Source organism: Amblyraja radiata, chromosome 10 (genome assembly GCF_010909765.2).
Source record: "Amblyraja radiata isolate CabotCenter1 chromosome 10, sAmbRad1.1.pri, whole genome shotgun sequence".
Classification (NCBI taxonomy): domain Eukaryota; kingdom Metazoa; phylum Chordata; class Chondrichthyes; order Rajiformes; family Rajidae; genus Amblyraja; species Amblyraja radiata.
Genome location: NC_045965.1, coordinates 61,725,043 through 61,740,154, shown reverse-complemented (window position 1 = coordinate 61,740,154; position 15,112 = coordinate 61,725,043).

Below are 15,112 nucleotides of genomic sequence, written 5' to 3'. Positions count from 1 at the left end.
ACATACAAGTTGAGAAACACAGACAGAGAGAGAGAGAGAGAGACAGACATAGAGACACAGAGAGAGCCAGATACAGAGAGAGAGAGAGAGAGAGAGACAGACACAGAGACAGCCAGACAGAGAGAGAGAGATTTTATTTATTTAGCGAATGCAAAGTCCTTTAGCAAAGCAGTTGCCTCTTGATCTGCTGTATGAAGGGTGACAAGTACTCCTTTGAGTCTTTGTTGAAGGCATGCTTCAATGATGTGTTGTAAGGGAGTGCCACAAGCACACGTGGGGTTGGGCTGCTGCCCCATTTGTGAAGGCTGGCCAAGCAGGGGCCATGTCGTCCTGAATCTATTCAGCGTCGAGAAAGAGAGAGAGAGAGAGAGAGAGAGAGAGAGAGAGAGAGAGAGAGAGAGAGAGAGAGAGAGACACAGACAGAAAGAGAGAGAGAGAGACAGACAGACAGAGAAACAGAAGTAAGAGACGACAGATTATCCCTTGGAGCACCCATGAACTGGGAGGGCTAAAATTAAAAAGAAAAAAAAAGAAAAAAAAATGGATTAGGGCTTTGGAGGAGAAGAACGTGGGACGATTGTTGGCCATGGAAGATTTGAAGGCACCATTGGTGAAGTGGTGGGAACCACTATGTAAATTGTTACAATGACCAGCAATAGACTACAATCATGGCCGCCGCTCACAAACTTACCGGCAACATCGCCACCGTTAGGTCAGCTGCTGTTACTGCAGCCTGACTACCGGCTACAGCGCCATCTTCTGGTTGGATGCCGTCACTGCAGCCTGACTACCGGCCACAGCGCCATCTTCTGGTTGGATGCCGTCATGACCGAGGGTATGCAGGCCCCCCAGCAAATGTTACCCACTTAAGGTGAACCCCAAGGAACATAGGGGAATGAAAAGGTGGAGAGTTGAAAATGAACAAGAAATAGAAGGCAACCAGTTGATGAACATTATATTATGAACTATTGTGGTGGAAGCCATTCTTCTTAAAGTCAAGCAGAATCAGTAAACAGTTGGTCTCTGCGGTCAATGTCAATGAACAAAGCCCCTGGTTGAAAAGACTGAAATAAGTGATGAACTGACACAAGTGAGTCCTATGACCGAACCAAGCGGGGCCAGAGAATTACATGCCAATAATACATGTCTTGGGGAACATTTCCTCGAAAAGTCCTATCAGGAGTGAAATTAATCTGGAGATGATAAGCCCTAACAGGACTGGGGTCCCCAAGAGAGAGGAAGGGATTTAAGGAAGGATGTCAAGAAAGGCTAGGATGAGGTAGGTTTTTTTAAATTAGATGGGAAAGGCAGAGTTGAAAGTTGAGGGGGAACTTCTTTACTCAGAGAGTGGTAGCTGTGTGGAATGAGCGAGACAGCAGTACGAACAAAAAGAAAAAGGGTGGACACACGCAAGCCGATTTAAGGGTCCTGTGGAGGCCACACCGAACAATATCAGCCCATGGACTGTGCGTGAAGGGAAGGAACCATTGACTTTGTGCCTATGAAGAGTTTGTCTCTGAAGAGTTTGTGATTGATTTTGAATCTCACAAAAGTATCCGCTCCTCATTACATTTCGTCGTGTTTAAGTACACGTTTTTAATCAATTCCTTCTCCCCCCCACCCCCCAGTTTTTCAAAAAAAAAACTGGCTTCTCACTCATACAAGCAGCCATTTCGGTAGACATTTCACTTTCCCTTCCAGCTATCCACTCCTCATTACGTTTTGTTATGTTTATGTCCATTTTTTTCATTAAAACCTTCTCCCACCCCCACCCCCCCACTCACTCATTTTGTCGCCTCCTGCTGGCCAGCGACCATAACGGCTGCTGGCGCCCACATCACAACCTCAAGCGACGCCATTTAAAAACGGCCTTTCGGGAACGGCTCTACTTCGAGGACCACGTCTCCCGTGGGGGCTACGGGTAGGCAACGGCTGCGTTGGGGCATTACACTTTTAAGGCTCTGTGTGTGTGGATGCTTCGTGTGTGTGATGCCGCCCCGCCACCCCCCACCGCGTTGCCGAGATGGACCCGACTTCGACGACTTCAAGATACGCTATTTTAAGACGGCCGGGACCCGACTTCGACGACCACGTCTCCCCTGGGGGCTACAGGTAGGGCACGGTCTTTATACACTTTTCCAACTCTGTGTGTGGGGGTGGTTAGTGTGTGTGATGCCGCCCCCCCCCCCCCAGTGGGGGCTACGGGTAGGGTACGGCTGCGTTGGCTAAAGGGATCAGGGGGTATGGAGAGAAGGCAGGTACATCACTCCCCCTACCCCTCCCTCCCTCCCCACTCTTCCACTTCTCTCCCCCTTACCCTCCACTCTCCCTCCCCACTTTCCCCTCTCTCCCCCTCTCCCTCCCTCCTCCCCATCTTCCCCATCCCCCCTCCCCCACATCTCTCTCCCCATCTCTCACCCCCTACCCCGCTCTCCTTTCCCTCCCAAATCTATCCAGTTTCCTCCTCCTCCTCTCCCCTCCCTCCCCTCTTCTCACCCCCCCCCCCCCCTGCAAACGCCGTTAGAAACATAGAAACATAGAAATTAGGTGCAGGAGTAGGCCATTCGGCCCTTCGAGCCTGCACCGCCATTTAATATGATCATGGCTGATCATCCAACTCAGTATCCCGTACCTGCCTTCTCTCCATACCCTCTGATCCCTTTAGCCACAAGGGCCACATCTAACTCCCTCTTAAATATAGCCAATGAACTGGCCTCAACTACCCTCTGTGGCAGAGAGTTCCAGAGATTCACCACTCTCTGTGTGAAAAAGGTTTTTCTCATCTCGGTTTTAAAGGATTTCCCCCTTATCCTTAAGCTGTGACGCCTTGTCCTGGACTTCCCCAACATCGGTGTGAGATTCAAAAATCACAAATGCTCTTGAGACAAATTCAGACAAAGAAGTGTTTTTATTAATTTCATATTCTGCAGAATAGGTGCCTCTCCACTGATGTCCCCTAGAGGCACCCCGAGGATCGGGATGTCTTCTATCTTTATACATTTCTTTTCATTATTATCACATTCTCATCTCTCCCCATTGAGCTTCTTCCAATCATAACATAAAACCCAGATTCCCACGAGAACGTCGTGGAACGCCCACCCAACGTCAAAGGCACCTCCCCTATCATGCATCGCATGTGCATTTAAATTAGGCATCTTGTCATAGTAGGTGTGTGTACATATTCATGGAATCTCATCAAGCATGCGTAGTCGAGCGTGACTTCGTGTCCCTCTCCCCTTTCACTTACTTTTTTCAAAACTCCTGCTGAAGTATTTCTATTGCTACTTTTTATCTAGAATTTCTCTATGTTCTGTATATCGTTACTTTCTATTCTACTAGCAGTCTGGCTTCTGCTGACACCTTATTTCTTTCTAAGTTTTATTTCTATCCCTAGTCTAAATCAACCATGTCTGTTAACTCTTTCCTCACAATCCATCCTTTTCTTTTTTGCTACGCACCCTTGATTTACACTATCTCCTCCTTTTCTAATGCTAGCAGAAGATTCTTCACCTCCCTATCCTCCTCTCGTTGGTCATACTGTGTTCTGAAGGCCATTATGGTGGCAGCACTGTTCTTCGTCAGGGCTGTTTCTATCAATCGCTGAGCCAATCCCCGTACGCAGGGAATGATACAACATCCGAACAAACACAATAACCCTGCCATGACTATTACTGATGTTAGGGCTGATGTAAAGATGTGTTTCCATTTCCCAAACCAGGAATCTAGAAACCCGGTCCAGGAGGTGTCTACTCCAGAGTTCTCAGCCAATTCGATAGACAGAGAGGTGAGACCTGCTAGGGCTCTTGATACTGACCCATCCGCAGTGTTGTTGGGGATGTATGTGCAACATTGTTCGCCAAACATTACACACACCCCTCCCTTCTCAGCTAGTAGCATGTCCAAGGCCATGCGATTTTGCCAGGCCATTTGGCTGGTAGCTGTCAGTTGTTCCGCTAATCCTTCAACTGCATCTCGAGTGTAATTTATAAAGCGTTGTTGATTGTAGTATAAGTAGTTGATCCAGTCCACATTTTTATTAATTGTGGACCACCAGAAGAGTATGGACTCAAAGCCCGCAGCTATCTGATTTCTGACTTTAAATTCATCGGGTACCCCTCTTGGCACCCCTATCGCATCTATATAGATGTGTGTGTCGAATGATCCTCTCACCTTTCTCTTTTGTCGTCGGCTTCCTTTATCGAGTTCTACAGCATATTCTACTGCTATGGTGAAGGGCATCATCAGTTGTATGAGGGTACAGGTTCCCGTCCATGACCCTGGTAACCGGGGCCACAGGGTATTCTCCCCGCACCACCACCAGACATCGGCTCTACTGACTATCTGCTTTTTTAGCCAGGAGCTATTGAACAGTGGCCCCTGTTCCTCAGCCGTTATATTATACGTCTTATTGCAGTTGAGCACCTCCCCCATGTCCTGTCCCTCTGGGTTATTTCTTGTATAGCACTCAAACCCCTCCTCCCCAAAAGGAATGGTAAATGGAGGAGGTCGAGGGTCTTCCCTTCGGCCCTTCATATTGTTGTTGCTGGCCGGAAATAGGTAATGATAACTCTGGCATATCACATTCTTTGGTAAGAGGGGATTCGTGAATAGCTGTAGTATACATGTCATAGCCCTAGGTGTTCTATCCCAATTCAGGGGAAATGGTACTGGGACCAGCTGAGGCCTAGCTCCAGCGCAGGCATAACAATAGGTTTGTTGCATACTTCTGGCTGTGTACATCATCCAGGCAAGCCAGGTGTTGGCTCCTTTTCCCCCTGTTGGTATTCCTTTCTTATATAACTGCCTTAATCCTGTTTCTCCTGCTACTATCATTATCTTCAGATCCTTAGACTCATCTTCCCTGGTGACATTGCTGACTACTGGTGGTGCTGGTGTTGCCCCGGGATCCCTATTCTGACTGTCATCTATCTTGAACACCTCTCCCCTATCCTCGTATATTACCATCTTCCCATCTTGCTTTACTTCTATCTCATACTTCAGACATGTGTCCTTCCCTGTTTTATCTGCACATATCCCATACCTACCACTTTCCTGTATTTGGACACTCTGTATGCTCACATATACGCGTCCTGGCAATTTCTCGTTCGTGTTTTGATATACTCTCCACCTATCAGTTTGATAGGTGGTCCGATGCCACCCATATTTTATTTATTTATTTATTTATTTATTTATTCCGAACAAGTAAAGACATTAAAGACATTAATATTAACAAAATCGAAATTATCAAACAATTGGACATTACAATCAATATTTACAAAGCAATGAGAAGAACAAAATCAAAGTTCCAATGTCCAACTCTGTGTCTGTACAAGCTCGAAAAGGAGTGAGAAGAAGAATAACTTATTAAATCTCACCCCTTTTCCCCAACACTTCTACCATATTTAAAAATCAATTCATTACTAATAATAATACTACCCTAGGCAATTTCCCATAATACCTACAGACATATATATACATACAACTATTATGTACATACAAACTTCATATCTGAAGTACCCAAACATAAGTAAACAATAGTAAAGCAATAGATAAACATCAACCCCCACTTTTCAACCATCCCCTCCATCCCTGTACCCCTTGAGAATTATTTTTTTATATATCATTTTAAAATGATTCATGTTTGTGCATTGCTTCAATTCCCCGTTCAATTTATTCCACACTCCTACTCCACAAACCGAAATACAAAAGGTTTTTCTAGTCGTACAGACTTTTTGTTTCTTAAAGTTAAATATTCCTCTTAAATTGTAACCCCCCACACGCTCGTTAAATAATTTTTGAATGTTTCCAGGTAAATTTTTATTTTTGGCCCTAAACATTATCTGAGCTGTTTTGAATGTAACCAAATCTTCTAATTTTAATAATTTTGACTCTAAAAATAATGGATTCGTATGACCCAGATACTTAGCATTATGGATAATACGAATTGCTCTTTTTTGCATCATGGTTAATGAGTGTATCGAATTTTTATAGTTATTACCCCAGACTTCTGCACAATAATTTAAGTAGGGTAAAATTAATGAACAATAAAGAATACGGAGTGATTTGTAATCCAGAGCTTGCTTGGCTTTGTATAATACAGAGATACTTTTTGACAATTTTAATTTTACATGTTTAATATGTGATTTCCAGCTTATTTTATCGTCAATTATAACCCCAAGAAATTTATTTTCATGCACTCTTTCAACTTCCACCCCATTTATCTTTATACTTACTAGTGTATTTATTCTACAATTACCAAATAACATTATTTTAGTTTTACTCAGATTTAATGAAATTTTATTCCTATCAAACCATATTTTCAATTTACCCATTTCTTTTATTATTTTATCCAATAGCTGTTTAAAATTTTCCCCAGAACAAAAAATATTTGTATCATCTGCAAACAAAACCAGCCTCAAGACATTGGACACATTACAAATATCATTTATGTACATGATAAATAATTTTGGGCCCAGCACTGACCCCTGTGGTACACCACACACAATGTCCAAGCATGTAGAATTATGACTACCCAGATTTACAAACTGTTGCCTGTTACTTAAGTAGCTTTTAATCCAGTCCAGTACTATTCCTCTAATTCCATACCTCTCCAATTTTTTTAATAAAATATCATGATTAATTGTATCAAATGCTTTTTTTATGTCAATGAATATCCCAGCTGCATATAATTTCTTATCAATGGCGTTTGTGATGTCTTCAATTAATTCTAGTATTGCAAGTGATGTTGATCTATTTGTTCTGAATCCATATTGACTTTCTGTGATTAATTTATTCTTTTCTACAAATTTGTCTAATCTATTATTAAACATTTTTTCTAATATTTTGGAAAATTGTGGGAGTAAGGAAACAGGTCTATAGTTTGTAAAATGATGCTTGTTCCCAGTTTTGTATATTGGTATTATTTTTGCTATTTTCATTTGAATTGGAAAAGTACTGGTTTGGAAGGATAAATTACAGATGAATGTTAAAGGTTTGGAGATCCCCTCAATGACCATCTTAACTAGCGACATGTCAATGTCGTTGAAATCGGTAGACTTTTTATTTTTACATGTTTTGACAATATCCAACAGTTCTTTTTCTTCTACTGCCGTAAGAAACATAGAGCAGGGATTTCTCTCCACTAAATTCTCAGGAGTTTCTCCAGATGTCCCTGAATCGGGGATTTGTTTAGCCAGGTCTGGTCCAATATTTACAAAAAAAATATTAAAGCTATTAGCTATATCTTCCATATTGTAATTTTCCTTATCCTTATCAATAAAATACTTCGGGTAATTTGTTCTCCCCGGACCATTTCTGATCATGCTATTAAGTATGCTCCATATTCTTTTTATATTGTCTTTATTGTCATCTAATTTCTTTTTATAATAATCTTTCTTGCTTTCTCTTATGATGAAAGTTAATTTATTTTTATACTTTTTATATTTATTTTCTGTATCTTTAGTTCTCTCTCTTATAAAATCTCTGTATAGGGCATTTTTTTTTTTTTACAAGCATTTTGTAATCCCTTTGTAATCCATGGACATTTAGTATATTTTGATTTTCTATTATATTCTTTATATTTTGATGAAGTAAACACCGCGTGCCAATCTTTACAGGGATGGGTGCATACATACATTCTATAGCCGCACCACCATTTTCCTTTACATACATCAAATGGGATGGTGGTGGACCTTCTATTCTGTGGTATTGTGATTTTTATGCATGTTACATTACTTACAAGTTGGGTAACCACCCAACACACGACCCACCAACACGATATCTTCATTTTTCTTGCGGGTTCTTGGTAAATATTAAAGTAAATGGTTCTTCTCCTTTGCGCACAGTCCACGGGCTAATATCGTCTGGTGGGGCCTCCACAGGACCCTTAACTCGACTTGCGTGTGTCCACCCTTTCTCTTTTGTTCGTACTGCTGTCTCCGTGATTAGTAACACCAGGTAGGGTCCAGTCCACGTAGGTTGCAGCTTTTCTTCTTTCCACGTTTTTATTAATACCCAGTCTCCAGCCTTGACTGAGTGAATCGGAAAGTCCAGTGGTGGGCTCTGGGCCAGCAATCCTTTAATTTTTAGTTCTGCAAGAGATTGGGACACTGCCAGTAAATAGTTCCTCAGGAACACATCGTTCCCTTGTATTGTTGGGACTCCTTCTATCTTCCCTAAGTATGGGAGCCCGAATAACATTTCATATGGTGATATCCCTATGTCTTTTCGAGGTGCCGTTCGGATTCTCAACAGGGCTATCGGGAGGCACTTAGTCCAGGGGAGTCCCGTTTCCTCTATCAACTTGGTGATTTGGGTCTTTAAGGTGCCATTCATTCTTTCCACCTTTCCTGAGCTCTGGGGATGCCATGGTGTATGCAATTTCCATTCTATTCCCAGTGCTTCACATATCATTTCATGTGTTTTGGAGGCAAAATGGGTCCCTCTATCTGAGTCTATTGTTTCCACAATCCCATATCTGGGTATAATTTGTTCTAATAATATCTTGGCTACCGCCTGTGAGGTGGCAGATGCCGTGGGGAATGCCTCTACCCATCTGGTGAAATGGTCCACTACCACTAACAGGTAATTCCATGTTCGTACCCGGGGCAGCTCGGTAAAATCTATCTGTATTCTTTGGAAGGGCCTAACTGCTAATGGTTGTCCTCCTCCTGGGACTGCTCTCATGATTTTCTTATTTATTCGCTGACTTATTACACAGTCCCTTATGACTTGTTTGGCCATGGTAAACATCCCACAGCAAGCGTAGGTTCTGAGGAGGGTGTCACAGAGGGCTTGTGTTCCCCAATGGCTTTGTCCATGTAATCTCCCTAATAACTCCCTCATTATTTCTTTGTTCAATAGCTGCTTTCCATTTGGTGTCCACCATTTCCCATTTGAAGTACGCTGAGCCCCCATTTCTTTCATGTTTTCCTGTTCTTTCTCACTAAAGATAGGTATCTTTTCCTCTGGTTCCCTTAAAGGTATTAGTGACTTCATTTCTACCATCTGTTCTGTGGCTGCTCTTTTTGCAACCCCATCCACTGCCCTATTTCCTCTGGCCTCCAGGGTGTTACCCTTCTGATGCCCTGCCACATATGCTATGGCTATTCGTTCTGGTTTTTGCAAGGCTTCCAGTGTCTGTCCTACCAATTGCTCATGCGCTAGTTCTTTACCTCGAGTTGTTATCATTCCTCGCTCTTTCCAGATCTTCCCAAAGGTGTGTACTACTCCAAAAGCGTATTTTGAATCGGTATATACTGTTCCTTCCTTCCCCTCCAATAATTCTAAAGCTCTCATTAATGCATATAATTCACAAGATTGAGCTGACCAACTACCAGGCAGCCTGCCGCTTTCAATTTCCTCCATCGTTTCCCCGTTTACTATACCGTACCCACTATGTCTTTTTCCACCTATGCACCTGGAGGATCCATCTATAAACCACCGGCTGCCCTCAGCCAGAGGTTGCTCTTCTAAGTCTTCTCTACTTTTTGTCTGTAAATCTATTATTTCACTACAGCAGTGTACTGGGCCCTCTTCCTTGTCACCCTGTTTCTCCGCTGGATACAGGAATTGGGACGGGTTAAGGTTCTTATCCGTAATTATCATCAAATCGTCTTTTTCCATCAGAATGGCCTCATACTTCAAAAGTCTAGAGTCTGTTAACCATCTGTTGGATTTCTGAGTGAGTATGGTTCTTACTGTGTGTGGTGTAGAAACAACCAGAGTGCCTCCAAAGGTTAATTTCCTACTCTCTTCCACCAATATTGCGGTAGCTGCTACCGCTTGTATGCATCCCGGCCATCCCCTGGAGACTGGATCTAATATTTTCGAGAGGAAGGCCACTGGCTGTCGATTTCCCCCTCTTTTCTGGGTGAGTACCCCTAGTGCCACCCCCTTGTCTGAATTTACAAACAGGTGGAAAGGTCGTTCTACTGAGGGCAGAGCCAACACGGGAGCAGTAATCAAACTGTTCTTTCATTTCCCAAATTCCAACTCCTGTTCTGGGGTCCACTGAACTTTGTCTTTTTCTTCTCCCAATTTATCATACAGGAATTTCACTTGTCTGGAGTAATCATCTATCCACAGTCGACAATATCCTATCAATCCCAGGAATTTTCGGCTCTCTTTCTTATTCTTTGGTATTGGTACTCCCGTGATCCCAGCTATCCTTTCAGGGTTGATTCGTCTCTTTCCTCCACTTATCAGATGTCCCAGATATTTTACCTCTTGTTTCACAAATTGAAGCTTGTTACAGGACACTCTTAACCCCTTCCTTCCCAAGAAGTTTAACAGGCTTATTGTGGCGTCCCTTACTTCCTCTTCTCTCTCTCCCGACAAAAGGAGGTCATCCACATACTGTAATAGTTGCGTTTCCCCGTGTCTTGGGAAATCCTCCAATACCTGCTCTAAAATTTGGCCGAATAAATTTGGTGATTCTGTAAAACCTTGAGGGAGCACCGCCCACCGGAATTGTTGCTTTCGCCCGGTTTTTAGGTTTTCCCACTCAAAAGCGAATAAGTCTCTACTCTCTGTTGCCAGCGGACAGCTCCAGAAGGCATCCTTTAAATCTACCACACTAAACCATTTGTGGCTTGGGGGTATCCGTCCCATGATGGTGTAAGGGTTAGGCACTACCGGATGTCGGGCTTGGACCACCTTGTTCAGTTCCCTCAAGTCCTGTACGAGTCTAAATGTCCCATCGGTCTTTCTGACTGGTAAGATCGGAGTATTGTAGGGGGACATACATGGTTCCAATAACCCGTCCTCTAATAAATTCTCAATGATTGGTTGTAAGCCTCTTCGTCCCTCGGTCGAAATGGGGTACTGTCATACTCGTACTATGTCTGCACCATCTTTTAATGCTATTTGAAGAGGGGGTATTTGCAAACCTCCTCTGTTTCCTTCCTTGGCCCATACTTGATCATTAATTCTTTGCTCATCCACCTCTCTTAGAGCATACAGCTGAACCACTATTCTTCCTTCTATCGGTGCTGTACCTATTCCCAATTGTATTTGTAAATCCCTGCCCATTAAATTTACACCAGCCTGAGGGACTAAGATCAGGTCCTCTACTGCCTCCCGGTGTTCATACCTTACTTTTACTCCTCCTATCTCGGGAGCTACCATCACAGTTCCCCCAACCCCGGTAATTTTTATTCTCCCTTGTCCTGCCTCCATACCTGCAGGTACTTTGATTACACTTGATCGCTCCGCTCCTGAATCTACCATAAACACCATATTCTCTCCCTGGGGTCCTAGCTTTAAATTTACCAGAGGTTCCCTTCTGTAGCCCCCTAACCCCAGGGACGGGAACCCCTGACCCCCCTATTCATTTTCCATCATTCTGTACGTGCGGAACTCCGCTATAAGCTCAGGGCATTCCTGTTTGAAGTGTCCTTCTCTGTTACAATAATAACATCTTATAGGTCCCACCCTCCAATGTGGTTCCGTATTTGTCTCGTCCCGACCCCTGTCGTATCCTTCTCCCTCTCTTCTGCCGTATCCTTCTCTCTCTCTTCTGCCGTATTCTTCTCTCTCTCTTCTACCGTATCCTTCTCTCTCTCTTCTGCCATATCCTTCTCCCTCTCTTCTGCCATATCATTTCCTATCTCTACCTCGGGAGTAATCCCCTCTCCTACCTGTACCTACCTGTTCCTTAACATCTACCACTCGCTTTACAGCCTGCATCATAATCAGTGCCTTCCCCTTCTGTTTTATCTCATCTCTCCGCACGTACACTTTCTGGGCCTCTGTAAGCAACTGAGGTAGTGGTTTCTCATTCCAGTCATCCATCTTTTCTAATTTCTTCCTTACATCAGGCCAGGATTTGGTCACGAAATTGGCCCTAAGCAATTGTTGTCCTGCCCCTGAGTCCGGGTCTATTCCGGAATACTGTTGCATGTTCTTCCTGAGTCTTTGAAGGAACACTCATCTTTCTGCTGTCCATTCTCAAATGTTCGTTCGAAATTCTGTCCTTTGGGTACTGCCTCTCTTATCCCTTTTATAATTATATCACGCAGGTCTTTCATATTCCTTCGTCCTGCTTATACAATACAATACAATACAATTCAATTTATTGTCATTTGGACCCCTTGAGGTCCAAACGAAATGTCGTTTCTGCAGCCATACATTACAAACAAATAGACCCAAGACACAACATAATTTACATAAACATCCATCACATTGCTGTGATGGAAGGCCAAAAAAACTTATCTCTCCACTGCACTCTCCCCCCTGATGTCAGAGTCAAAGTCGAAGCCCCCGGCTGGCGATGGCGACTGTCCCACGGCCATTAAAGCCACGCCGGGTGATGCAAGGTCGCACACCGGGTTCTTGGTGTTAGAGCCCCCGTCGTGCGCTCGCAGAGTCCCGCGGCCATTCCAAGCCGCGCGGGGCGATGATGTAAGGCCCCGCTCCAGGTGCTCTTCAACCCCGCAACTCGGGCGGGAGAAGTCGCCGTTGCGGGAGCCCTGAAAAGCGGTCTCCCTCCAGGGACCCGCGGGCTCCCGGTGCCGCCGTCCGCCAAACCCGCAGTTGCAGCCACCGAATCTCCGGAGGTCGGGCCGCAGCAGCGTCCACCACAGCTCCACCCGCTCTGGACTCAGCCAGCTCCGCGACGGTGAGGTGAGTAGTCGGCACCACAGCCCCCGGTCTTCCTGTTGGAGGCCGCTCCTCGTTGCAGCCCCAACGACAACGGAGACCCGACAAAGAAAAGGTCCGGTCCCGTGCTTCTGTTCCCTTGTCCCAATCTGGCTCTTGTATTGGGAATTTATCTGCTGCCGCCGCATTCTGCTGCCCTGGAGGGTTCTCCTGTTCCCACTTTTTCATTGCTGCTGCTCTAATCATTTGCCTCTCCTCTGATGTGAAGAGATTCCCCATAATGGCCATCAACTCCTCCCATGTATAAGTGTTTGGCCCAAGGAATTGATCTAACTGCTCTGCCAGACCTAAAGGATCCCCTAGGAGGCTTTTCATTTATTTCTTGAAATTCCTCACTTCAGTACTAGTTAAGGGGACATTAACAAACCCCATTCCCCCTTGGGGTCCTCCCATGGGCACCTCTCTTAGGGCTCTAATTTTTACCGATCTTCTTTTTACTCTGTCTGACCTTCTGACTCCCTCTCCTGGTGACGGGGGATTTAATTCATCTACCTCGACCGCCTCCTGTCCCTTTATTCCTTTTTCTTTCTCACTCCTGGGGTCCGGTAGGTCACTGTCGGTGTTATCACTGTCAGTAACATCATCATTAAATTCTTGTTTTACCCTGTCCTTTCTCTTTACCACCAGAGCGGACCCTGGTGTCACATCTTCCACTCCCGTCGCCATGAGTGGGGGCGGGGGTTGAATTGACGGCGCTACTTCGGGTAATTGATGTACATAGGGAGGAGCTAGGTTCTCCAGTAAATTCCATGAGGGGGCAGAGGGATTTGACTGTTCAACCTCTTCTTTTAATTTCAACAAATTACATCCTGTTTCCCATACCGCGGCATACATGGTTTCTTCTATCATTGGATTGGGTTTATTTTTCACATATACATTCAATGCCTGCTGTACCCAATCCTCATCTGACCCATCCTCTGGCCACCAGACCGAAGCTCCTTTTATCGGGTGTTTTGGCCATTCAAAATAACAATACCTTATCATTGTTGTCTTCTCCAACCCCTGGGTATTTCCTGTCCCCCAGCGGTTCAGCATTCGCCCCAACGGACTATTGGGCAGAATGCGGGGATTTGGCTTACGGCCTTTCCCCTCCCTTTTAGGTTTTTCATTTACATTTCCCATTCTCTCGATCGGAATTCCTCTCCGATCTCTTATCAAATTGCCCAGGTAATACTATAATAGTAAAAGTTTCTTACCGGGGTCTCTACACAGAATCACTCGATTTATTTTTCGCGATCTCCAACTACTTTCACTTCTTTGCCGAGTCTCTGTTTGGTCCGGATACTACTGCTTAAACAGCTGATGGCAAGCAAGGAGTCTGAGACCGCTGAACTCAGCAGGGTGCACCTTCCCTTCGTCCGTCTACTCCCGTCAGCTGTCCAGAGTATTTGATCTCGGAAACGAGCCCCCAAGTTGTGAGATTCAAAAATCACAAATGCTCTTGAGACAAATTCAGACAAAGAAGTGTTTTTATTAATTTCATATTCTGCAGAATAGGTGCCTCTCCACTGATGTCCCCTAGAGGCACCCCGAGGATCGGGATGTCTTCTATCTTTATACATTTCTTTTCATTATTATCACATTCTCATCTCTCCCCATTGAGCTTCTTCCAATCATAACATAAAACCCAGATTCCCACGAGAATGTCGTGGAACGCCCACCCAACATCAAAGGCACCTCCCCTATCATGCATCGCATGTGCATTTAAATTAGGCATCTTGTCATAGTGGGTGTGTGTACATATTCATGGAATCTCATCAAGCATGCGTAGTTGAGCGTGACTTCGTGTCCCTCTCCCCTTTCACTTACTTTTTTCAAAACTCCTGCTGAAGTATTTCTATTGCTACTTTTTATCTAGAATTTCTCTCTGTTCTGTATATCGTTACTTTCTATTCTACTAGCAGTCTGGCTTCTGCTGACACCTTATTTCTTTCTAAGTTTTATTTCTATCCCTAGTCTAAATCAACCATGTCTGTTAACTCTTTCCTCACATCGGGAACAATCTTCCTGCATCTAGCCTGTCCAACCCTTAAGAATTTTGTACGTTTCTATAAGATCCATTCTCAATCTCCTAAATTCTAGAGAGTATAAACCAAGTCTATCCAGTCTTTCTTCATAAGACAGTCCTGACATCCCTTGTTGTTGACGAATGATAACCTTGTTTGAACAGCTGTCTGCAAACTTAAGATTTTTTGCACTTACTGTTCAACTGACTACTCATATACATTACATTTCAAATAATCACAAAATGCCGGGAATTCAAAAGTTACATCATCCCCTTTGGTTCTTTAGCCAAGAATTATTTCCAACAATTATTTAAGAAATTGACAAAACGTTCACTTACTTCCACAATAGAGGGCAGCAATTTAGGTTTTTGAATATAAACACAAACGGGAGTAGCTTCACTCAGATAAATTTTGACTGCCGGTAAAGATGATCTTGACTTCATTCT